Source organism: Chelonia mydas, chromosome 7, assembly GCF_015237465.2.
Source record: "Chelonia mydas isolate rCheMyd1 chromosome 7, rCheMyd1.pri.v2, whole genome shotgun sequence".
In the NCBI taxonomy this organism is placed as follows: domain Eukaryota; kingdom Metazoa; phylum Chordata; order Testudines; family Cheloniidae; genus Chelonia; species Chelonia mydas.
The window spans coordinates 65,641,080-65,667,235 of NC_057853.1; the positions used below are offsets into that span (position 1 = coordinate 65,641,080).

The window sequence follows — 26,156 nt, forward strand, 5'->3', positions numbered from 1 at the left end:
CCAGACAGGAGGGACAAATACCAGCTAACATCAGTTAGTCTGAGTGCAAAAAGTCTTTGACTTGTTCAAGCCAACTGAATGGAGTGTCTTATTATGGACAGGAATCCTGCCCAGTGGCTGTAAATCATTAACGGTCTACTTTTGTGCAGGCCTCATGAGTGCACGAGAAATTCAAAAATGATAGTTTATACACTGATGGATAGTTTCCAGGTTATAGCATAATATGTACTTTCGTAGCTCTGCTATTGACACATGTACATGCAACGCATAAATTATTTAACAAATGGATGAAAATGCTCAAAATGTTGAACTATGAACTTTAATATTTATTTCTGTATCTTCAAACAAGGTGTTTTTTGTTTGGGGTTTGTTTTTTTTGCGGCGGGAATTAAGACAAGCTCCTAATGAGCGGCTTCTTTGCTCTCTGAAACCAAAAATTCATGAAATTAGGGCTGGAAAAAGACTTATTAGGTCAAACTCTCTGCCTAAAGAGGATTGCTTCTAACAGTGTATTTTCCAGTGCTATCAACAGTGTAGTTCTAAATATTGCAAGCAATGGGGTTTTTACCACTTCCTCTTACAGATTATTCCAAAACCAGAACAATCGCAGTGTTAGGAAGGTTTCTTTTCTTAATAGCCTAAATTTTCAATTCATCTGGTTGGAACCTAGTTTTATCCCTTGCATTACCCTAAAGAGTTACCTCATCTTGGGGTGTTTCTGTTGTTTAATACAAAATAACAGAAACTGCACAGGAAATTTACCTCTCTTACCACAAACCCATTTTCATTTAGAAGAAAGTTTCGTATTGTGTTACCTTCTGACTGTCTATTGTGCATCAACTTTGCATTAATCATAGTTATTGGGAACATACCCAATAACTTTTGTATTACTACTTTGCAATGTTTAATGCGTCTTAGATTCATATCTATTTCCAGGAAATAAGATATCCCAGGTGAAAACCTGAAAAGCTTTCCTAATTTTCTGTCTGTGCAAAGAGGGAAAATGTAGGCACCTGCAACTTGAGCTTCCCCACTATTCTGTACCAATGTGTGTAAACCTTGGCTTACAGGAACAACTTCTAATCATGGAAGGATGGCACAGTCTCAATGCCCATTCTGTTCTTTGCCTGATCTTACACCTCGTCTATGCACAACGTAGTTAGGGGTGTAATTTTATAGTGAGTTAGACCGGTGCAACTTTGTGTGTTGACATGCTCATATTGATTAAAACCTGACTTACATCAATTTAACCTTTAGCTGTACATTCACAGGCACAAATAAAACCAAAATACAGTATCCCATTTCAGAATGATGTGGGAGAGTCCTTACACGTGCACACAGGGTACATCTACACGGCAGCTGGGAGCATGCCTCTCATCATAAGTAGACGGGGACGTGCTAAGTCTCCTTGACCTAACACGCTAAAAATAGCAGTGTAGTAGGGGATAGCATGTGCAGTGACTTGGGCTAACTCCCCAAGTGCATACCCACAGAGTGCGAGTGGGTTTGTACTCAGGAGGCTGCCTGTGCTACCCCCAGCCATGAAGCTATTTTTAGTATGCTAGCGTGTGTCTATGTACCTGCGCTGGGAAGCATGCTCCCAGCTGTATTGTAGACATAGCCAAGCACAAAATACACATCTATATAATATTATATAGCATTTTTCATCCGTTGATCTCGAAGTACTTTACAGAGGAAGTAGTCATCATTATCTCCAGTTTTACAGATGGGGAAACTGAGAGCAAAGGAAGATGAAGTGAGTTGCCTGAGATCACTCATCAATCCAGTGGCAGAGCGGAGGATAAGAATCCACAGCTCCTGAGTCCCAGTCTAATGCTTTATACACTAGGCTTCACTGAAGTTAAACCTGTGAGACCCTTAAAGTGCCAATCAGAGGTGCCATCTACAAGAACAGGGTTGTGTGTGTGATATGAATACTTGTGTACTAGAAAATGGACTAGGATCACAACTTTGATTTCACTTAGGCCCTGCATAGCGATCAGATGGGAATGGGTTAAAACTGGCACACTTGCTACTTGCTCCAAGTAAAATAGCATTTTTTGTTTAATAAAAATATGCATTATTATAATGCCATGTAAACAAGTCTGTCCTCTGGTGTCTGTGCCTTGTCGTAGTGGAACAGCTTGCATGCTCTAACAATCCCCAGAATCTGTGTCGGCAGGGGTTTTTGTTCCTGGTAGGTTCAACCATGCCAGATTGGTCTGTAGGGGAGGGGCCAGACAAGACAGACACCCTGATCCTCCAGGTTGGAGGTTAGGCATGGGGCTAACAACCCTGTCCCATAAAAAACAAAATGTGTTACAGAAACAGCAGCGGAGAAATCGCCCATTACTGTGTCTGATGGCCTTCAGGAGTCAATGACCCATATGACTGCCAGTGGTGAAAGCCGAAAGGAAGCCATTGACGTGAAGACTGAAGTGCTCAACATCAAGACAAAAACCAAACTTGTGTTTTGGATTGTACGGACAATGTACAAAACAGGGAAGCTAGCTCAGGTCACAGCAGAGATGAGATGCTACTGCTTACACGTCCTGGATGTCAGCGAGAGCAGGTGAACAGGATCAGGAAGATTAACAACAGCCTCAGGAGAAACTTTGCTGTACTCTGGATGGGATGATGGACAACAACATGAGGGTGTTGCCATCGTTTTGAAGAAGGAAGTGGAGCAGTTCCTGCTTGCATGGAAATCCATCAGCAGCAGACTTATGAGAGCCAGACTGAACGAGATACATAATAATATCACCCTGATTCAGTGCTATGCGCCGACAAATGACAGTGATGAAGAAGTAAAGGACAAATTCTACCTTACACTACAGGCAGAGTTAGAGAGAGTACCACGCCACAACCTAACTATCATCATGGGAGACCTGAATGCCAAGGTTGGTAACGATAACGCAAACAACGACAGAGCAATGGGAAGACATGGGTGTGGCACCCTCAGGGCCAGCTCCAGGCACCAGCAAACCAAGCAGGTGCGTAGGGAAGCAAATGTAAAGGGGCGGCAATCCACCCTCAGCGGCAGTGGGAATTCGGCGGCCGCTCTGTCACAGCGCGTTTCGCACTCGGCGGCAGAGACGTGACTCTTCTTCGGTCGCCAGCATCAAGTCGGCGGCCGCACCATTGCTCCACCTCCGTGTTTGGCGGGCAGGATTTCGCCTCCCCATTCGGTGGCAAGTTTGGGATTTTTTGCCGCTTGGGGCGGCAAAAACGCTGGAGCCAGCCCTGGGCACCCTGAATGAAAACGGAGAAAGGCTTGTTGATTTCTGTAATATGAATGACCTAGTCATTGGTGGAACCCTATTTGAACATCATGAAATTCACAAGCTGACATGGTGTTCTCCAAATGGCAGAGATAAGAACCAGATTGACGATATCATGATCCTAGCCTCTGTTTGTCAGAGGGTGGAGATGGATGGCAGAAGAGAGATCACTTGATCATTACCTGTTAGGTTCACTCCCTCTGGGGCACCTGGCATTGGCCAACCGGTAGACAGGATACTGGGCTGGATGGACCTTTGGTCTGACCCAGCATGGCCATTCTTATGTTCTTCCTAAGTTCTTAATGGCAACTCACCGGCAGATGTGAAAGTGAGAAGAGGTGCAGATGTTGGCAGTGACCACCACCTTGTGACAGCCTCCATCAGGCTAAAGCTGAGGAGTGTGGGTCCACCAAACAAGGGACACAGACGTTATGATATTGACAAGCTAGAGTCCCCTGAAATACAGAAAGCCTTCGTTCTGCAGTTAAAGAACAGGTTTCAAGCACTTGCAGACCTTGGTGAAGAGGAGGGGAATGCAGATGAGGAGATCAACAAGAAGTGGGACAAAGTAACAGCAATTTATTATCAGAGCAGTGAAGCCTGTCTACGCTACAAGCAGAAGAGAAGGAAGGAGTGGATTACACCCAGCACATGGAAAGCCACAGAAACCAGACAAGCCCTGAAGAAAAAAGTTTGACACACAATCCCAGAAGATAAAGGACAAATACTGCGAGCAGTATAGCAAGGCACACCAGGAGGTCAAACGCCTCGTGAGAGCGGACAAACGGCATTATATTGATAATCTGGCAACACAACGCAGTTGCTCGTGGTGAACAAGGAACGGTCTAAAAAATGACGCAGCTTATCAGTGGTAAATGGCAGACACCAACAAACACTCTTATCAGGAGCAAACAAGGACACCTACTAACAACTGAAAAAGAACAAGAAATGCGCTGGACAGAGCATCTCAAAGAATTGCTGAATAGGGAGCCACCTATAAAGGAAACAAACATCCAGGAGGCAGAAGAAGATTTTGATATCAGCACAGACACCCCAAGTAAGGAAGAGATCATTCAAGGCATCAAATCTTTAAAAAATGGAAAAGCTCCTGGCAAGAATCACTTGAATGCAGAATTGTTCAAGGTAAATCCTAAATTAGCAGCATCTCTCCTGGCCCCTCTATTTACATCAGTTTGGGAAAGGGAAAAAGTGCCAGATGACTGAACCAATGGGGTTATAGTGAAGATACCAAAGAAAGGAACTCTTGTAATAACTGGCGTGTTATCACTCTTTTATCTGTGCCAAGCAATGTATTTTGTAAGATCATAGTCCAGTGTATATCAGAGGCAGTTGATATCATTCTCAGAAAAGAGCAAGTTGGTTTTCGGAAAGGGCATGGATGCACAGACCAGATCTTCACTCTATGAAACATAATAGAACAGTGCTTAGAATGGCAACGGCAACTTTACATAAATTTCATAGACTTTGAGAAGGCTTTTGATAGCATTCACAGGACCATCCTATGGCTCATTCTGCAGGCATATGGAATTCTTTTCCATATAATCAACGTAATCAAAAGCTTCATTTGCAACTTTACATGCAGTGACCTCAGTTTTGAAGTCAAAACTGAGTATGTGAGGGGTGTCACGTCTGCAATCCTCTTCAACATTGCCATCGACTGGGTAATTGATGTACAACAGAAGACATTAAATGGACACTCTTCTCATCCCTTGAAGACCTGGACTTCACAGATGATGTTGCTCTCCCATCACATACACAAATACAAGAAAAAACAACTTGACTCAATGCATTCAGCCAGCAAATTGGACTGAAAATCAACCACAATCAGACAGATATCATGACCTTTAATTTTGGCTCACTGCAGCAGATTGCAGACTCACTGCCGCAGTGCTTCCTGCTGCTCGTCCGGGAATTAGCTCGATTCTAGCACTCAGAGCGCCCCCCGGCTGGCCAGTGTCTCTCCTGCTTCAGGCCCCTGTCCCTCCCGGACCCCGGTGCCCCTTTCCCTTGGGGTTCTGCCCACAGCAATACCCCCACACTCTGAGTCTCCCCTCCCGGGGAACCCCCAATCCTCTAAGCCCACCTTGCCTCAGTGGCTACTGCCAGTCATCATCTAGCCCCCTTTCTCTGGGGCAGACTGCAGTCTGTAATGGCCACTCATCACTGGCCACTCATCACTGGGGGTTGGACCTGCTGCCTTTCTTGGCCCAGCTTCTCCCTGCAGCCCCAGTACCTCCTTTGGCCTTCAGCAAGGCCTCAGCCTGGGGATTCGCCAGGTCAGAGCTCCCCAGCACTGCTCTGCTTCAGGTACCCTGTGCTCCCAGGCAGCTAGGTCCTTCCCACTGCAAGGGTGGAGTGGGACTCTCTGTCTCCTGGCTCACCGCCCTTTTATCAGGGCCAGCTGTGCCCTGATTGAGCTAGCCACACCTGGGGCCAGCTAGCCAGCCAGCCTCCCTCAGCTGCTCTTAATCCCTTTTCTAACTGGGTCTCAGCCACAGCCCTCTCCAAGGGCTGCTTTTAACCCCTGCTCTCCTGCAGCCGCCCCACTACACTCACCATCACCGGTACAGATAGAGGATTATCTTCTCACCAATGTAGAAACATTCACATACGTGGGCAGCACCATCAGCCAGGATGGTGGAACAAGCCAGGACATCCGGAACAAAATCAATAAAGCCAGGAACACCTTCAGGAGCTTAAATACAGTTTGGAAATCCTCAAAATACAACACCAAAACCAAACTCAAGATTTATCAGAGCTGTGTACTTTCAACACTACTTTATAGTGCAGAATGCTGGAGAATGAAAAACTATGACATGTCCATACTTTCTTCATTCCATACAACCTGCCTCAGAAAAATCCTCCATATCTTTTGGCCCTGAATAGTCTCAAACCAAGATCTATTGACACAGTGCAGCCAAGAGGATCTGTGTGCCATTATTGCCAGGAGGCGTTGGAGATGGATCGGTCATGCGCTTCGGATGGAAACTGATTCCATCACCAGAGTGGCAATAAGATGGACACCTGAAGGCAAGCGAAAACGAGGCTGCCCATAAACAGCTTGGCGAAGAGCTGTGGAAGCCGAGCTGAAAAACCTGGGGCACAGCTGGGGAACCATTGAAAGTCTTGCCAGAAACAGGAGCTTTGTCACTGAACTAAATGCCAGAGGCATAATAGGAACATGATGATGAAAGCTGGCACAGGTGAAGGATGCTATCCTGTTTCATTTGCAAAGAGCAAGGGTGAAAGTAACTTAAAGGACTTACTAGTACACCGGAGTCCTGAGCAGAGGGCGTGGACTCAACCGGAAGAGGTGTGGCCTCAACCGGAAGAGGTGGGGCCTTTAATACCCAGGCCCTTTAAATCACCCCTGGAGCTACCAGCTGCAGAGGCGGCTGAGAGCCCCGGGCCCTTTAAATCACCAGCTTGGAGAAGCTCTTGCCGGTAGACCGGATCGGACCAGCTTACTTTCACCTCTGGCAAAGAGTGAAGCTAAATGCAGGCTAAGCTGAACAAATGGAACTTTATAAAGCCCTCTGCACTGCCGTCTCCATGTGGCTGAGTTGCTTCCAGTCTAACTCTGAATGGTGTTTGTTTTCCTCGTGTCTTGTCAATGGCAGCCCCTCCAGAGAATGTGGGCCCTCTGACTCCAGTTTCACTGGTCACAACAACCTCATTACCAGTCTCTCAGGGGATTTCAGTCTCTCTAGTTAAGCCAGGTTTACACTACGAACTTTTGCTGATACGTTTGTTAGGGAGGTGATTATTTTTAACCACATTTCTATATTGGCAAACGCCCTATTATAGATGCAGTTACACTGGCAAAAATGGGCTTGTGGTGGTATAGTTTATTTATTGGCCAAAGCACTGGTTTTTTGCTGATATGTTGCGTCTCCCTAGAAGGGGTTTGCTATACTGGCAAATCTTTTCTAGTGTAGGCCTAAGTGATGGTTGCTTGCCTTCATTTGTTCATAAATAATAATAATAATAATTAGCTCTTTTTGAGCTTTTCTTCAGTAGATCTCAAGGCACTTTACAAAGGAGGTAATGATCATGCTTATTTTACAGATGGGGAAACTGAGGCACAGAGAGGCAAAGTGACTTGCACAAGGCTACTCAGCGGGCCAGTGGCAGAGCCATGTATAGAAACCAGATCTCCTGAATCCCAGCCCAGTGTTCTATCTACTAGGCAGCACAGCGCCTCCTGTGACTTGAGAATAGAGATGGTGAAAAATTTCCAACATTGTGATATACATCTTTTTTGTAGAAACTTGGCTACAAAAATTTTTACAAAATGTTTGTCATATTTTTTGACCACCTCTAATTCATTGTATTTTAGTGGTTAATAGCAAAACCACAATTTGCTGTCACTTTGCTCAGTTGTTCTAAATTTGCTTAATCCATAATCTGTGATATAATATGCACCATGATCTAATTGGGGTTAAATGCTCCTTATAAATCCCCATAGTACGCCTTTTCATACTCTTGCTATTGTTTTGTTTTTGACCCTCCATTACATTTCAGGGATTAAATAAATAAATGTATTTTAGAAGACAAAACTCTGCTATATGTTGTACTTGTGGGTATAGATGCTTCTTGCATCTCCATAATAGCTAGAAGGTGAAGAGTTAAAAATGTAAGGCCTTATTAATGTAGGGAAATGCTGATACAAGTTTTTCAGTTAGATTCTGACAGAGCACCCATCTCTAATTTGCTTGTCTCTTTACCCATATAACATTGTACATCTGTCCTTGAAAACAGCTCTTGCAGCATGAGTGTAACCAATAGAGTCAATTTAGCAAAGGTTGCTGTCTGCATCCTAGCAATGCAGGCAGACAGCCTGGAGCTACGACTTATTATCAGCTAAACAGGTATATGAATAATTACTAAAGATAGAAGCCTGTGTTAATTGCTGTTTTTAATTTTGTTCTCATAAATTGTTACAGATATTTTTCCCCTCAGCAAAAAATGTTGAAGTGAATCTTTTTTTCAGATTCTCAATAAGCTAATGGGGTCTAAGACATTTTTACCTATAAGAAATGCCTTTCCAGTATTGAAACACACACACTGAGGCTCCTTTAGACTGCCAAGGTGGCAAAAAGTGTAAATGAGAATCAGGCCCATAGTATTGAAATACCAAGATTAAGCTGTGGACTTTCTTATAATAAGGGCCTGCAGATTTTGCCGAACTACCTGCTTTGAACAGAGTGCTGTAGAGAGTAATTTGGTAAATATCTGTTATCCCTGAAACTCTTCTTTATGTAGCCATAGCAATTACCTACAAGTGTTCTCTTGGTATTCCTCTGAGCTACACCGCTTTCCATTCAGGTCCATTCCCTTTCTTCTGCAGTAACTGCATATGTTCACTTTCAAAATAGGCAGAAAAGCACAAAACTTTAATAATTCTATTTGCGTTTTGCTAATATTGTAATTCTCCTTAGTGTACGGTCAAATATGGGTATTGAGGGATGCTCTTAAAGTCAGATTGGTGCAAGGAGAAAAAAAGTGACAACTGGATTTGGTCCACATCAAGAAAAATTTGCCTTATTGAGCTGAAACACCTGATCCATGCTTCATCTCAGTATCCACTAAAAGCAATTTTGGATGGCTTTCTGTCAGATTAATATGAAAAGCAAGTATATGGCATATGTGCACAGGTTTGTAGACAGTTAGCAAAAGACATAGTGGTATTTCCGAAAAGAATTGTGCGCACGTGCGCGCGCACACACACACGCTTTTTGCATGTAGAAAGGAAAGATTTTCCAGACTTTGGTCCACTCTCAAGATAGGTCAGTGTTTCTGGCCTAAAACCCTGATGCTATTCCTTACATGATTCTGGATAATGTTGCCTTCTGACAACTTCTGCATCTTCCTCTAGCATATGCAGTATGGCACCAGTAAGAGAGCTGTGTACATTTGTGATGGTTTTCATGATTTGATGGTGGTCTTGGGAGAGGGGCATCCAACGTTGTCCTCGGTTTTTCTGAATGGAATCAGATCAGTTTCATCTCAGCTTTCCCATTACATTTGAATTCTAATGCTCTAACAACTCACGTTCAGTGTGGGACTGGTGTTCTCTTGTTGACTTTCCAATGCAGAAGGTGCAAACCATTGTGGGAAGATGAGGGGATAGCCTCAGCTTTTTCCTATCTTCTTCATGTCCCACTCAGTGCATTTGCATCACTTGTTCTTTCTCAGTTCTGGTCCCTCAAACACTTTGGCTTCGCTCTTGTGGCTATATGTGAATGAGTTGGGCTTGAGAGGGAACCTTTGCATTCCCCTGGGCTGTTGGAGCTCAGCTGCGTCAGACAGTAACATGATTAGGCTCAAGGAGGTGAGTACAAGCAAACCCTGAGGCCCCTATTCACAGCACCATTTGAATGGCCCTGAGTGGGGGACCGGGGATGGAATGAGGAGGAGATGACATTTGGTGGTAAAAGGTATGGTATGATATGTGGTAGTGAAATGTTTGTAATAATCAAAGTAAAAACAGTCATTTAGGCTGACCTTGTTTTCCTGAAGGCTTTTATTACCTGAGGGTCTTAGAGAGCAACCTTGACAGCAGCTGAAACAAAACAAAATGGTCTTACAGTGCCAACAAAAAACAGAACCCAGACCAGGGTTTTTATTGTTAGTCTTGGAGTGACTGGGGATGGAATTTTCTTTACTGCAAGGCATCCCCACCTGCCACCTCCTTGTGGAGTTTCCTGTCCTCTTTCTTTTTAGCTTGCTGTCTCCAGACCTGTCTCATTATCCACCCCTGAGCACCTGTTGCAGGGAGAGGAAGAAGCTTAGCTATAGTTAACCCCCTGCATGCCTGTGCCAAGGTGTGGCTTTAGTTCGATGTCACACAGCAAATCCAAAACAAATAGAGGAGTGGAACCAAATAAAAAATAGTAAATGCCTGGTTAGCATTGGTCTAACTCTGCTCCAGCTGAAGTCAATAGACAGTTACTCTAATCCCCAAGTGCTTAACAAACAGAGACAAAGCTAACTCCTAGATGTAACTGGTCTCCCATTTATGGAGAGGCATGGTGGGCTTTGAGTTGTGCTTAGATGCTGGAAAAGGTACAATATGAAAATGAAACAAGTGATGCCTCTAATGAGCTTGAATGATCATCAATATATAATGCTAGACTAGGCAGGCACAAAAGGGTGGTCTTGTGAAATAAATATAGGCAAAAACAGGGAGCTTTATCCTTTAAATAACATATAAGCCCATTAGAATTAGTCAATCATATTTGCCCCCATCTAAAAGTAGTCCCTGCATCTCTAGACTTACTGAAGTAAAAAAGGAAAATTGGGGCAGCTTGCCAGCCCCTCTGCATAAGTATCTACTTACTTAATGAAGGCTACTGAAAAAAGTACAGAGATAGTTGAAAATAAATGGTGCCTGGTTTTGGGAATCCCCTTGATCATGCAACAGTGTAACAAAATTGGACTTGGTACAAAAAGGCCTCAATGAATCTCTGTCTCTGTCTAATTCACCAGAAGTGCTTTGCATGCAGTGGACTCCAACTGCTGTGTCCAAAGGAGGCATTAGAGATGCAAATGACTGTTGGAGATATACATTCCTGGCTTCCACCTATATGGTAGTTTGTATGGGACTGTCTTCAAATTAGGAGCATTGGTGAGTAGGGACATGTAAGAATTTAATAACTAGTAGGAGCTTCTCTTTTACTACCACCAGAAATGTTTATATTGGGACTCCCCAACCTAAATCTTCCACATGATGAATTCACAAAAATGCTGGTTCCTGTGAGCCTCATTATTCTTAACAGTATGACGTCTAATCTTATCATGCTGGAAGTCACCTACACCTCTAATGGTAGAAAACTGTCCCGGTGAGTTAAGTGAAAAAGTAGCTCTTGAAAGACTAAAAGAAGGAAAAAACTCCACAGATTTGAGAATATTTAGTCTGTCTTTTTAGAGTTGTCTAATAGATAGTGATGTGTACAGGGAGCTCTATTGGTGGGGAACAGCACTGGAGACAGTTCTAGACTGACGGTGTCATTGTATAGCAATTTTCTGGTTCTGCAGGGTATGTTTTCTGTCTGCCACACTATGTTGGGAGTGTGATCTTTCCCTTGTGTCCTCCTTTCTCTTTGCTTTGGTTCCTTTTCCCCTCTTTTTTCTTACAGTGGATAGCAGTGAATAAAATGTAAATGTATGAACATGATGAATTTGGCTTTTTTCCTATCTTTCTGTACTTTTCCATATTTCGTTTTAATTGTCATAGCTCTTTTGGGTCTATGTATAGTAAAGACATTTAATAAAAAAGAAAAAGAGATGAGAAGGTAGCAAAATCCTACACTAATAAGTGACTAGGGGTTGTAAGGTGGGCTTCCTCTTCCCGAAGATGATGGTGATTATAAAGGGAAAAGGGGAGATATTTCCTCATTACAATAGTTTTGAGCTTCCATAATCACAGGCCATCCTGACCCCTCTGTAGGGTTGGTGGAGAGAAGGTTCTTTCATAATGGGGTTGTACAAGAACATAAAAATGTCCAAGGTCTTAAACATTAAAAATGGCACCTGAGATTGTCAAAGAAAATATGAAGAGGTCAAGTCCACTTGAACAGATATAGGGTGTGCTTGTCCAAAGGGCAGTGTTTTCAGTATTTCCAGTATTCTTTGGTACCTCAGAATATTAAAATTTTAGAGTCCGTGCAAGTTAGCACAGGGTAGCTGTGGTGAAAAGAGGGAGCCTGTGTGAGTCAAGATGCTACATTACATTCTGGAACTTTTCTGCCTTGCTCTCGGAGACACCTGGCGGAGATGGGGACTCTAGGGATATGGACTGTAGTTTTTTAGGTATAGTGAGATGTGTAGTGTAGCAACCTTTGATTTAAAGAAAAGAACAGGACTAAACCACCTTACAGAGTTTGTTTTCCTTGCTTAATATGCTGGGCTTCCTCTCATACCTCTCTGGATTGAGTTGGTTTGATCTTGGAAAAGTGGATTATGCATGAAAGGCACTTGATGCTGAGTTAAAGGATCTTCTTCTTTTTTAAGTCTATTGCTGCTTTCTGATGAGGATGCAGCCTTGTGATTTATAACAGCTTCTACTGATGCAGTCTACTGTGAGACATTTAAAAAAAACCCACAAGGTCACTGACCCATGTAGTCTCTGTATTTTTAACATGTAATTGTAATTCTTCTAAAGGGTTTTTAAAAGCCATTGCATCAGTGCTAAGAGGTATACACAGCAATGGCATTTCTGTCTGCATTAGATAAATAATCTTTGAAGTAATGTACTAAGGGAGCGATCCTGCAGTTAAAGACTTTACTCCACTAAAACTCCCATTGAATAAGGATTGCCAGATTGGGCCTTTGGATAATTTTAGATGCTCTATTTCTTTCATTATGGGTAACTTGCCAAGTCGGCAGTTATACTTTAGTTATACAAAGTGTCATGTTATTCCAGAATTGGGAATAACTGACATCGTTGCTGCTTGACAAAGAGCATAAGTGGTTCCTTCACGCCCTGCACTTCATGTCTCTAAACTGCTTTGCCCCTCCACAGTAGTGTCCGGCCTGCCACGATAATGAAACCACGCTGGAGTATCATGATACCCCAATACATTGGGCACCACTGATGGTGTTGTCTGACAGTGTAATGACACTGCAGCCCACTTACTTTCATTCTTCTGCTTGCTGAGAAATGTTTATTGTTGTTTGTTTATTATTATTATTATTATTTATTTTTTTAGGTTTTATTTAACATTAGTAATGTGCTTGGCACTGCACAGTATGCAAAAATAGATAGTCCCTGCCTTAAAGAGTTTATAGTTCAAGGTAGATATAAGTGCTGGGCAATACTCCTTTGGGAGCCTATCACCATCTCTCCTTAATCAGCTAGAGGTGTTGCAAATAAAGCACTCATCGCTCTTCCCTCAAGGGTTGAATGACACTGAGAGTCCAAAAGACACCAGGCTTCTCTAGTCACAGGAGTGAGGCAGTTTTCCTGGCAGTAGAATCTGTGTTTTCCCAAATGGCAACACAAAGCACAGCCACTGGGCTTGCTCTCCTGCACCGGTTTTTAAAAATGGCTTCCCCAGCACAGACACACACTCCTCCCAGTAGTAAATGACTTCAGTGAGTCTTGTTAATAGTTATCACTGCACGAGACAACCCTTCCTATGATGTAATTTGACAAACTGCTGTCATTGGGGCTTAAACATAGTAATCTTTAAAATGATTGGGAATTTGCCCTGCAGAAAAAACTCTTATGATTAATTTCTACAAATGATAAACCATTTCTTTGCCAAAATACGGTAGGCTATGAAGTATGATTTAATCCATTTGACTACAGTGCCAGATTCCTCTGACAACTGTGACTCAAAAGTCATCACAGAAAGTGGTATTTCAAGTGGCAGGGTGGGATTAAAACCTGCTGAAGATTTGTCAAAGGAGAAGTAAGTACATAATTTTTAGATAAATGATTTGTCTACTCTAAACCACTTCCGTTGAAAAGACAGGCAGTTTAAAGAGAAACCTACACTCTGACACTGGAAAGTGAATATAATAGCAGAAAAAAAATAGTTATCTTTTTTTTAATGAAAGTTTAAAAAAAGTGTAAACATATCAAAGTGGAAATTATATCCATATATATTTTCTTCTGAAAACTCAGATTTCAGTGTGGTTTTCATGCAGGGAAGCAGTCAATCTTGATTTTGAAAAGGCTGCTCCAGATGATCTTAAAAAATCCTATTTTTTTACTATGCAATATGACAACATTGGGATTAGAGCTATGTGAAAGTTTTGTAATTGCAATAAAATCTGAAACCAGCACAGCACTCTGCGTATGTATATATGTACATATAAATTTACATATTTAAATTGTATATATAAAATTTATAAATAAAGTGAATATTTGGGTTAATTTTTTCGTCGGGCATAATTTCAGACTCTGAAATCAGTGGAGTTACACCAGCAAGGAATTTGGTCTTTGTTCAGGATTATCATCCTAAATTCCTCATAGTTTTGCCAGTTCCAAATAACATTGTCATCTGAAACTCAGGCATGTTATCATTTTCTCTGCCTGCCAATCAATATAATTCACATCTTCTTAAAGTGCAGTTCTGTTCTGAAAAATGATAAAAACAGTTTCATGAGATTCTGTGTGTTTCTCTCATTGCCTCCATCTCAGATTTGATCAGTTTGCAAATTAAAATATTTTTTGTTTTGAGGTTTGTTTGTTTGTTTGTTTGTTTGTTTGTTTTTTCTATCAGTCCTGCAGACTCTATCTCTGGGCTGTAAGAATCTAGCTGGATTCCTTCCATCTCATGCATGCATCAATACTAATGCTTATATAGGCCAAATTTGCCCTTTGTGACACCTGTGTAAACCATATTGTTTTTAAATTCTGTTGTTAGTTGAACTTGTGCAGCTCTGGGGTTTGCGGAGGTGTAACTGAGAGGAGAATTTGACTTGCAGCAAGCACCTTTTTACACTGCCAGAACTATGAGAGGAAGAGAGAACCCAGTTTGACTGTCTGACCTGAAGCTGTATTTTCAGGGTTGGAAGTTAGTGAAAATAAAATGTATTTTTACTTGTGTGATCTGGATTCACAGGAAAAAAAATAAACACTGAACCTGACAATGTCATTTTTATGAAATCACTTTTCAAAGCAGAACCCCATGTTGGTATCTCTGGTAGTTGGCTGACCTTATCGATCATGTTGTAGACACTTTTAATTTATTTATTTATTTAAAACATGGTTTGGTGAGTAATTGTGAATACTGGAAACAAATGCAGAGCCTTTTTCGGTTCTTTAACAAAAAGGAATGTAGGTGGATCTGCTAGTATTTTTTTTTTTAATTTATAGTCCATTTTCTTTTTTTGGCATGGAAGCGGCAGCATATTAACTCAGTGAGCTCTATGCTAAAATGTCCCAGTGCCCCTTTAAGAAGTGGAGGTACATTTGTGAAGGTTGTGCCTGGGAAGGAAGCGGCTATTTACCACAGGATGCGATGTCAGGAAAAGGCTGATTCTTGGTCAGCCACAACTTAAACTGCCAGTTTTCCCTCAGAGGAGGGGAAAAAAGTCACATACACTTCCTGTACGTTTCTTTCTTATCTTTTATATTGTCAACTCCGTACAGAAAGCCTTTACCCAGAAGAGCTTATTGAAATATCTTTCTTTCTCTGTAAAGAGTACTTTGAAGTGTTGAACTGACTTAAAATGCGCACGAGTCTAATTTTAAACTTAAACGGTTTTAGTATGTTACATGGAAAATTATTGGAGTTAGTAAGAAGAATGAGCCACAGGTAGGGAGTTGAGGGGGCTCGAACTGCGTTCTAATCCTGCCATTCTCTGTGGTCTTGAGGAAATCATTTGAGTGAAATTTTGAAAGCAGGCCATGGAATTTCCATTGAATTCCCTTAGGCTCCTTTGAAAGCACAGTCTTCATTGCTCTGTGCCTCATTTTCCCCATCTGTAAATTACAGATAATATTTCCTATCCATTTGGCAGGGCTAAATACTTGGATGTTGCTTTGTATATTTAAATGATACAGAAATGCTCAGTATTATTGCAGTGTCTTGGATTATCAAGGCTAAATAAAAATGAAGTCTCAAGTAACACAGTCCTTCCTTCGTTCCTCACAACCCACCCCACATACCCCCCAAAAAGAAATTCTGGTATAGGTGCTGATAAAATGGCACTAACCAACCTTCCTGTGTTTCAACAAGTAACTCAGATCAGTCATGCCCCTGATGCATATTTAACATTCATCCGACTAGAAAACTTGTCCATTCACTTCCTCCCACTCTGCCTCCAGTGGACTGATTCCTCTTCACATAGGAAGCCACCAGCACTGCCTAAATGCAGAGGCTTCTCTTGGCGCTAATTAGCATGACTAGTTTGATGAATTTAGTCAACAGCATTCTGAGCAGGGGAGGAGGGGAAACAAGTGTAGTAATTTTTCCAATTCTGAAGGCTTTTCAGCCTTTGCACCTTTAATGATTTGTTATACACACTCGAACTAGAGTTGCTTCAAATTAATTGATCAAGGGATTTTATTTTAGTATTTTGGCTGGATGCCAAATAAAGAGGCTTTGTCCTAGTGCTCTAAGCACCACCCCTCCTTGCAAGTTTGAAATGTGAGCTGCCTGGGTTTTTTCCCCCTCCCCTCCTCCTTTCTCTCTCTCCCTTCTGGGCAAAGTGGCTGTGATTGCTTGTGTGTGTGTGTGTGTGTGTGTGTGTGTGTGTGTGAGAGAGAGAGAGAGAGAGAGAAGGGGATGTGTATATGGATGAGAGAGAGGTGTGTAATGGGAGAGATGGATCACTAGACACAGAAAAGAAAACCAGCCATATCAGTAACATGCAGCTGAGGTGAGATTTTCTGAGTGTTTGATTTTTCTTAAAACCCTTTCAGAAGATTTAAAGCAGCCTTCTTGCATCCTGGGCGCTGAAGACATGCTCCTAAGCAATGTCATATGGATGCTGACATGCACATCGCTGTTTCAGGTCTGTTCGTGTATGTGTGAAGTTTTAAAGCTTAACCTGATTCTCTTTATTGTCTCTGGAGGGTTGTAGCTTGAGCACAAATAGCCTGTTGGCAAGTACGGCATGAGCCCATTAGCAAGACTCCATCTGTGATTGGTTTTGCCTGGAAACCGGGAGACAAGCAATGAATAATTGATGTGTGTTGTGCAGTGGCTGGACAGGCAAAGAGAAGAGAGAGAGGGAGAAACAGAGCAGCGCAGGGTGCCCTCAGAGGGGGGAGAGAGAGAGAACAAGCTTGAAAATAGCTACTGGCTGCCTTATGCTGAGATTAAGGCAACCCTGGCTGTCTTTGTTCTGCACTAGATGGTTTCTGCCTAGAAGTGTTTTCAGACATATGTGGCCTTTTTCTGCAACAGAAGAGAGGCAGAAAAAACAGAGGAGGGGGAGCAGAGGAGGACTAGTTTTTGAATGAAATATAACTTGTGGGTAAGTTGGTTTCTTTTGGGGGGAGGGAGTGTGTATGGATGTGTGTGAGCGTGCGCGCGTGTGTTTGCTCCAGTCTGTTTGAGACTGTGTGTGTGGTGTATGTGTGACAGAGAGAGAGAGAGAGACAGAGCATTGTGGGAAAAGCCATGCTGCGTGTTGTCAGATGGAAAAGGCAGAATAAGGAGATGAAAGACAGACCTGAGTAGGAAACTGGGACATATTTGCATACAGTTACTGTTCCTTGTGCTTGCCCCTGAAGAGAATTTGGGAAGCTGAGGGATATTCAGATCTTGTTAATTTGATTGACTGATCCTTAGGCATTGTTATTTTAGAGGGTGAAATGTTGACTTGTAAGCAGACATCTTACAAGATTTTTTTTTGCTTCTTTTTACCTGCAACCATAAAAGCAGAATGTGCATCAAGCACTGATGGCATTTCCTTAAACTGTCTTTACTGTCAGAATGTTGTATATTCCAAAAGATATTCTGGAAACAGCAAATATTATAAGTGTTGTCACCATTTCATTTACGCTGCTTTCATAAAGACCTTGCTGTATGTAACTTACAACTAACATGCATCCTGGCAAGTGGTTTCAAGGAAACTGGCACAGACATGGTGGCGTCAATAGCAATCTCAGGTTCTAAAGTTGACAGGTATTCTTTCCTCCCATGTGGAATGCAGTCTTCAATACTAATTGTGATATTTAGCTTTATTTAAAAAAAATACAGGACACCATTGATACATTTGAAAGAGTATTTCAAAAGTTTGGAAATTAAAACTAGTGACACTGAAGCATTTGAAGTCCTGCTAAATAGTCCCTTGGTGATGTTCTTAATTACATGGAGCAGAGCAAGTGATAGTTTTACAGTGAAATAAACCAGTCTCAGTTAAATCTGGACAGAAATTAGTCATGCAGAGATGAAGATCTCTGAGATGAAGCAGTGTATAAATTCAGAACTCAGAACTGTGCATCTAATAAACATCAACGACATGGGTGTAAAGAATGGCATGCTTCCGGCTATTTACTGGTGGGAGAGTAGTACAGTATGTAACAACTCTCCTGATCCTGTGGAATCCTGTTTTGTCTTGTGTAGTTTGAGCCTGATCCTGTGTCCAGTGAAGTTAGCAGCAAAGCACCTATTGATTTCAGTCATCCAGGGTCAGACACGCAGTAGAACTGTTTCCATTTAGGCCTGATCCAAAATCCATTGGCTTCAACTGGCTTTGAATCAGGCCTTCAGTCCAGAGTGGCTTGAACTGAGCAATTATAGTGATTCTTGTCAACCACTTACATGTTGCCCTATGCCAGGATGACACAACTGTAGAAAGGGAGATTGCTGTGAAAACCTATGGATTTAATTTTTGAAGACGAATAAGTAGATATGTATTCTCTTGTGTGTGCAGGATGAAACTATGAACTAGCCTGATAATGAAATAGCCAGGTTTATTTTAAGAAGTGATATCTTGATCAGGTTAGGTTAGGCAGTTAATTGGGCCAAGGTGACAAACTTCATCCGTATGAGCAATATGCCATTTGAAAAGTGGTAGTTCTTAAACTAAAAATAAAGTTCAAAGAAATTATTCATAGTTACCCAGTCTTTTTCTTTTTTTCTTTTTTTTCTTTTTTTGCCTAGAGCTTTATTACAATTTTATTAATCAGATTTGTTTAAGCATCTGTTGCTGTGGATCCTGTTGTAGATGTGAATGGGTTCTGTCACAGAAATCACTTGTCGGTTGACTTTGTCTTGGTTTTATAATAGATAGAAGTAGATGCTGCATTTTAAATGACCAAAAACATACATTCTCTTCCTACCTCGTGCCACACTGCTCTGCAATTTTTTGATTTCTCTTTTGGTTTATTTTGTATATCAAAATGGCATTCTGGAGCAAAGTGCTTGGGCTGAAATTGAGGTGAAAAATTGCTTACAAACATTTAAAATTAATTTTAGGGAGAAGCAGGTTCCCTTTTGAAGGAGCCACCAGAGAAAGTTCTTGGGGGAAATGTAACTGCATTGATCGTATCTTTTTATGAAACATGTGACAATCTGAATATGTAAGGGACAATTTTATGGTAGGAAATGAAAATGTTTACCTAAGAGGGGTCCAAAATTGAGTCTTAAAGTCTTTGATCTTGCATAGCTCTGTAGTAGAATGGGTGCAAACATAAAATTTCCACATCTCTGTTTGAATGGCCTTGAGAGAAATGTTGCATTGAATGTGCTTGAGTGACACACATATAAAAGTTGTATTACCATAGCACCTAGGGAAGCCCCAGTCATGGAACAGGCCAGGTGCTCTTCAAACACAGAACAGAAAGACAGTCGTTGCCCCAGACAACTTGCAATCTAAGTATAAGAAAAGAGACAACAGAGGGTTACGGAAAGACAGGAATACAAAAAACAGCGAGACAATAATGTGGGGAGTACATTTTGGGATGGGGGTTAATAAGTCGCTTGTCAATGTAGTAGCTATGTGGTTTTAATTATAGTGAGGTAATTTAGAGAGAGAGATCTGGCAACATGGGCTTCTTGTGTGCTAAAAGTTAGCATAACAATTAGGTTAAGAGTTGCTGTGGCCTACCCAAGACGTTGAACCAGGGATAAGAATCTGCGTATAAGCTATTTATTGCTGCTCTGTATGTTACAAGCTGAACTGATAGCACGTAAGTCTGTGTGTTAGTTGCCACGGAGGCTTTTGCATCTCAAGGGTGTCTTACTGTAGATCATGCTTTCTCATAGCCAGGTGACCAGCAAAAGGATGTTACTGAACAAAAAGAAATCCTATATGAGTTCAACCAGCAGGGAAGTTTCACCCCGTGGGATTTCATACTCTTTCCCTCAAAAGAAAAGATCGAATTCTGTGTTAAGACAGGAGGCAAGTTTACTTTTCCTATTCACCTTTTATTGCTTTAGGAATGTCAGCAAACAAAATAAATTTTTACGATTTGCAAAGTTATTGACACAAATCGGCATTCCAGAGATATCTGTTAACGTCTGTAAAAAGAGTCTGACAGTGTAATTTCTTCTTCTGCTGCTGCCCCTATAAATGCGGTAACTGCTAGGTGTCTTATGCAGAAAACATACAGGAAGTCATTACAGAAGACTTCCATGAAACAACCTGCAACAAGCTGGGCTGCAGGGATGGCCCATTGCAGTTTTCAGACAGGCTGGAAGAAACAAGCCTCATCTCAGCATAGGGTTGGAGTGCTGTAAACATAGCTACCCCATTCTTTTTCACTGCTCTCCCCTCCCCCAGTCCTTCTCCCCAGATCCTCTTCAGGTCCAATGAATCCCTTGTTCTGTGATGCTTCAACAGTGGGATAGAAAAATACAGAGAAAAAAACCATCAGAAAAGATGGCAAAGTTTCTCACTCCAGTTTGTAGCAGGGTTTGGAAAGTGACACAGAAACTCAGTTTACACAGACAAGGAGAGGAGGTGAAATTAGTAAAAGTGAGCACATCTTTTCTCATCAGTGCCTAAGAAATACTGCTACACAACACTAATCCATCGCTTAGCTTTTCTAGCACTATGGCAGTGTTACTCCCCACCTAATAAGTATCCTAGATAGAGATCGGAATAGGAGACTGGGCACAGATGAGTTGATCTTCCCCCTCCGCTACTCTAAATAAGGCCCTTCTATTCTATTACAACAGTATTGCGATCAAAAAGCTCCTCATGATTAGTGTGTGCAAAAGTGTTTGGGAGAGAGACAATTAGAAAGCCTTCTCTTACTCTAGTGGAACCAAAAATGTAAAACACCTGTAGATAAAGCCAGGGGGTTCTCCTTGGAATAAGCATCCTGAGTTCCCAGAGATAAATAGATAAGTCAAGTGAATATGGTTGTGCCAAGTTGTCTCTTGGGTGACAGGTACTGGAGATGAATGAGAATTAACTGCCCGCATCTGCCCTTGTCATCCCACAGACATACCCCAATCAAAATGGCATCTGTGGGTCACTTTGGGACAGACCCCAAGAACAGCTTTGGGCAGAGCAATCAAGGCCTGTCAGGATAAATAAAAGCTTGCAAACAGTTGGCCAAGAATCAAATGTGTTTGGCTGAACAAGCCCTTCAGCCAGGAAATCAGTGTAACATTAAAAGATGGTTGAGCCCTTATGAAATGTAAATGTTCGAAAATGATAAGAGGTACACAAATGCACAATAAAATCATGCAGTAATTGCTGTTAAATCGTGGTGAAGTGTGTCTGTCGTTCATCGTCATTGTGAAACGCAGCCCATCTGGCACACAACTAGGATCATTCATTCAGGACTCACTGAAGAGAGCAAAGCCCAGAAAAACTGATACCATCTTTTCACTCTTAATTAGAAGTTCCTTTAAGAATTTCTCCTTCAGTATCAAGACAAAGTAATTTTGAGAACAGAGGGATGAAAATGAATGACGTTGAAACAGTAAAAAGAAAAGGAGTACTTGTGGCACCTTAGAGACTAACAAATTTATTTGAGCATAAGCTTTCGTGAGCTACAGCTCACTTCATTGGATACATTGAAACAGTAGTTACTTCATCAGTATCGAATGTTTCCGACGCGCATACCTGTAATCATGCTGCATTTCACTAACATAGGTCATTCCCGATATTTTACAATTCCTCCACAGCACTGTTAATCCTGATACTCACTTCACTAAGACTCCTTCTGTTGAGAATTAGCCCAAACCACCTATGTCACCGAAGCATAAATTATGTTTATTAGTACAAAAAAAAATGTTCAGCCACCCATTCATGTCCCTAATTTTTGTCTATTATAGTCCAAGTGTAAATCCCAAAAATGTTGTGAGAAATCAAACCTTGATACCTGTTCTTTTTTTCTTGAAACCTAATTCCTCAAATCAGATTTGAAGGCTTCTAGCTACGACTCCAAGTATCTTTCAACCTCTTGCTTGAAGCTCATCCATCTATGAGTGTTATATTTTATCTTGGCACCATTGAGGAAGTGAACAAAAACATACAAGCCTTGGCAAATGTGAGCTTCCTGTAGTTTATTTTTAGATTGTGTTAACATCACTAGGTCCTTTTCTTTTTCAAATACTTGACATTTTAAAATTCTCGGGTGGGATTTTCAACAGCACTCAGCTTTGGCCTCAGTTGGCTCCGATTGAATTCAATGGCAGCAGAGTTAGGACAGCGCTCAATGTAAAAATCACACTACTAATATTTTAGTGGCTGTCATTCTTTTTTTCAAAGATCAAACTGATATTATTAGAGGCGGGTTGTCCCACCACTTTCCCTCCAGACTTCATTTAGCCTTGTTAAACAGGAGTGGGTGGGTGAGGTTCTGTGGCCTGCAATGTGCAGCAGGTTAGATCAGAAGATCATGATAGTCTCTCCTGACCTTAAAGTCAGATCCTGAGTCTGGTCCCTTGTTTGTTTGAATGATATAATAAATTTAGGCAAGTGTCAGAAGTTATCTTATCTCTTTACTGGGCATCACTAAGAAGCAAAAAATGTTCATTGTGAGAAAACTTTGCCAATGAATTACCTGTGTTTTGGCCACATCTCTAGGAAGTGTGTTTGTGGTGCAGTTACTTGCACTGTCTTATCTAGCAGCTGTCAAACTGTTTGGGAAATTTCACTCTGGTTTCACTCCTAGCTATAACACCAATACTTTGGTAAAGCACATCATGATTTACTTGTTCGTGCAAACTTCAGTGGCTTAGGTAGCCTTGATCCTGCTTGATCTGTCAGCAGCATTTGATTCTATTGATCACAGAATGTTATTTGACTGCCTTGAGCAACTTTTAGGTCTCCCAGGTTCTGTTAACTTGGTTTACTTCTTATATTTCTCTACATTCTCATTTTGTTGCTGTCAATAGTTTGATCTCTGATTCTCTTTATGTTCAGTGTGCCATGCCTTTTACTACATGTGATTATACCTTTAGTAAGCACTATAGCTGTAATCTGGGTTTATTCCTAGATTTTTGTCTATTCTTATCAATACATCATTGTTGGTTCCAGTGCACTTATCTGTCAGATATCTATCTGGCCTTGGGTATTGGAAAACTCCTTCTGTCTTAGCTCTAATAAAATGAAACGCTTGTAGCCCTAAACATCACGTTGGTTTTTTGTTGCTACTACATAATATTTCTTTTGTTTGAAATCATATTCTTTTTCTAGCTGTACAGAAATGAAGGGTTGTCTTTGAAGAAACATTTGGCCTATGTCTTCTGACCATTTAGGGAGCATTTCTAGAGTATGCTCTTTTCTGTTTCAGTCAGATCTCCTGCTGGTTATCCCTGTTTTGTTTCTGCTCCTCAGGGAAGAAACATTATAATTTCTTAATGGCTGATTTGCCTACAAAGGCTTTACATTGACTCCACAGAGCAAAATGTGGCTGTCAAGAATGTACTGAGCTGTGCATTGCATTCTGCTTAAAAACTGAGATCCTTATTTCTAAGCTATTAGATGGCCTTAGTCCGTCAGATCTTGCTGATTGTCTTAATCCTGTGTTGCAATGTGTTCTTTGAGATTTGCCAAGTAAAATTTGTTTGTGGTTCCAAGATTCACTTTCAAGCCTTAAAAGAGATTTAGATGGTTGTGCTTCTGTTTTATTTCTGGATAAACCTATCTTCTAAAGTGAGGGGACAACCTATGTTCCTTTTGAACCCTCAATTAGATTTTTCCTGGTGCATTAATTTACTTACCTATAGTTCTGTGCAATGCTTTAGCATAAAAGGTCCAATAAAATAGTTTCGGGGGGGGGGGTGTAATTACTGTTAATTTCCACTCTAATTCAGAGTGAAAATAATAATAGTTGTAATTTTGAACTTCCAGAGCAGCTTTCTTTGCTTTCAGCATGTGCTGTGTTGTATGTTTTTTTTATTTCCTGAGGCAACATTTCTTACATTGACTAGCAAATGTTTTTTGACCTTCATTAGACTTCTCATTAACAAGCTTCCCAATATCCATAACCAACTTCATCTTAAGCGTTAGTGATCATACAGTGTTTAGTGGCATGTCTTTTATGTTATATTGTGGCCATAATTTGTGCAGGAGGCAATGGCTCAGAATCAGCAAGATAACCATGGAACATTGCCTAGCTAGTGGCTCCTGAATGTTTTATTTGTAGAGCTCTATCAGCTGAAATTAAATATAAGAAAACTGGAAAATTATACTGAAGCTAACTTTAAATCCACTAAAGCCAAGATATTTATAGTTAAAACTGCCATTGCATTCTTAATTCAGCCCATCAATTTCATGTACTGTAGCTCGGAGCCAAAGAGTCTCTGGACACTACAACCATGTGAAATGCATTTACGTTGGTCCCAATTCTTCATTCACTCCATGTGCCGACCTTCTATTGATCCTGCCTCAGACAGTAAGAACCTATCACAGGTGCTGCAAAGATGCATAATATATAGGGGCTAGCAGGGAGAAAAGGCAGAACATGAGTTTGTGGGCTTGGAGGAAAACATTCCCTGTAGGTGGAGAGTAACGACAAGGAGAGTGAGGGCAGAGAACATACTAGCACAGCAGGGAGATGCAGTGACTAGGGGCTGATTTCTGCAGCAGTTTTTTTAGCTATAGAATTGTGAGGGTCTAAAAAGACCAGGTAGGCAATGTACCGCAGTGCACTGAAGGCTTGTATCCTGCTGTCCATCCCTGCCCCTCCCCTGCAAGCTCCTCAAAGTTCTCAGTCAGATTAGAATATTGCCTTCATTTCTCTGAGCTAGGTTTTCTTCTTTCCCCTCCCACATAGAGAATTTACTGTGGCTCTCACGATGGTGCCACATCTTGATCATTCGTAAAGTTTAATGCACTCCTTTGCTGTAATTTTGGACCCTGCATTTTTCCCCCAAGAACCACAGTGGGAAGCCACAATCTTGCCAATCAGGGCTAAGGAACTAGGTGGAGAATAGGAGCTAACTGTTGAAAAAGCCCATAAAGACACTGTTCTCTCTAGATTTTTTTAAGTGTTTGTAAGAAAGCATAAAAGACCCATTCTGTACACCAACTGCCCCTACTGTTTAATATGGACTTCAAACTGATACAAGCTACATTTGATGGATTCTGAGTAGGAAAAAAGCTTTAACAAAAGAAATCCTCCTCCTTGTTAAATGACTATAATTTAGCATGCTAGATAGGGCTAACTAAGTGATTTATTTGACATCTATTCCTCAGGCATTTAACTAAATCTATTGCACGCCCATTCTGTTTATTTTGGCTGACAAACTAACAAGCTATTTGCACGTTAGGTGGGGGTGGTACCTCCCCCTCTCACCCACACTCCTCACATCTGAACAGCTTTTAATGTAATTGTTTATCATGGAGGCAAATTATTATCCAGACAGGTGTCAATCAGAAGAGGACCTTTTTTAAAAACTGAAGTAATTGTTTGTTAATATGATCATAAATAAAGATGGATGAAAATATTGCACTTGAAGCCTCTTACATGTACATTACAATATTTCTGAAACAAGAGACGCAGACTATCTGAGGAGCTTTCTTTTCCTTGAACCCATTTGGGATGTTGAAATGTTAGTTTTTATGGATAGTAGAAGGGCTCAACTTCATTTATTCTTTCTATCTATCTCATCAGCTTATGATGGTGCCCATTTCCATCATATCTGAGGACCTGCGAGAGACAATAACCAAAATGACGATAAGTCAATGTTGTGTTAGTAGTGTGAAATGTTATTATATTATTTATTATTATGCAAGTACAAAAGGCGTGAGGTGTGCTCTATAATCTGTTAAAGTGTTATTTTGCCTTGCTACTCACGCATATAGTTCTGTAGTGCGTTCAGTACAAAAATGAACATGGTTTCTTTTTTGGGTTATCACTGTGTTGTTCTAAGCCTCACCTTTCGAAGGTAAAATGATATGATTGTATTGTAACAATAGAGACAATACATGTTTTCTGACAATTGCAACTAAGTATCTTCACTGGTTATGTGCTGGTTG

At 41.2% G+C, this 26,156-nt stretch overlaps 1 protein-coding gene across 33 annotated transcripts in view; it reads left to right on the forward strand.

The window, feature by feature from the left end:
- The window catches only part of ZMIZ1 (zinc finger MIZ-type containing 1), a 480,632-nt gene that overhangs the window by 345,502 nt on the left and 108,974 nt on the right, over positions 1-26,156 (forward strand). Inside the window, exon 1 of one of the 33 annotated variants that reach the window (XM_037903709.2) lies at positions 16,520-16,640. The exons of 31 other annotated variants lie outside the window; for them this stretch is intronic. The gene's annotated coding sequence lies outside the window, so the exon portion shown is untranslated. Of the gene's footprint in view, positions 1-16,519; positions 16,641-17,020; positions 17,241-26,156 lie in introns of those variants that run through there. One more of the 33 variants, XM_043551290.1, reaches the window with a different exon arrangement.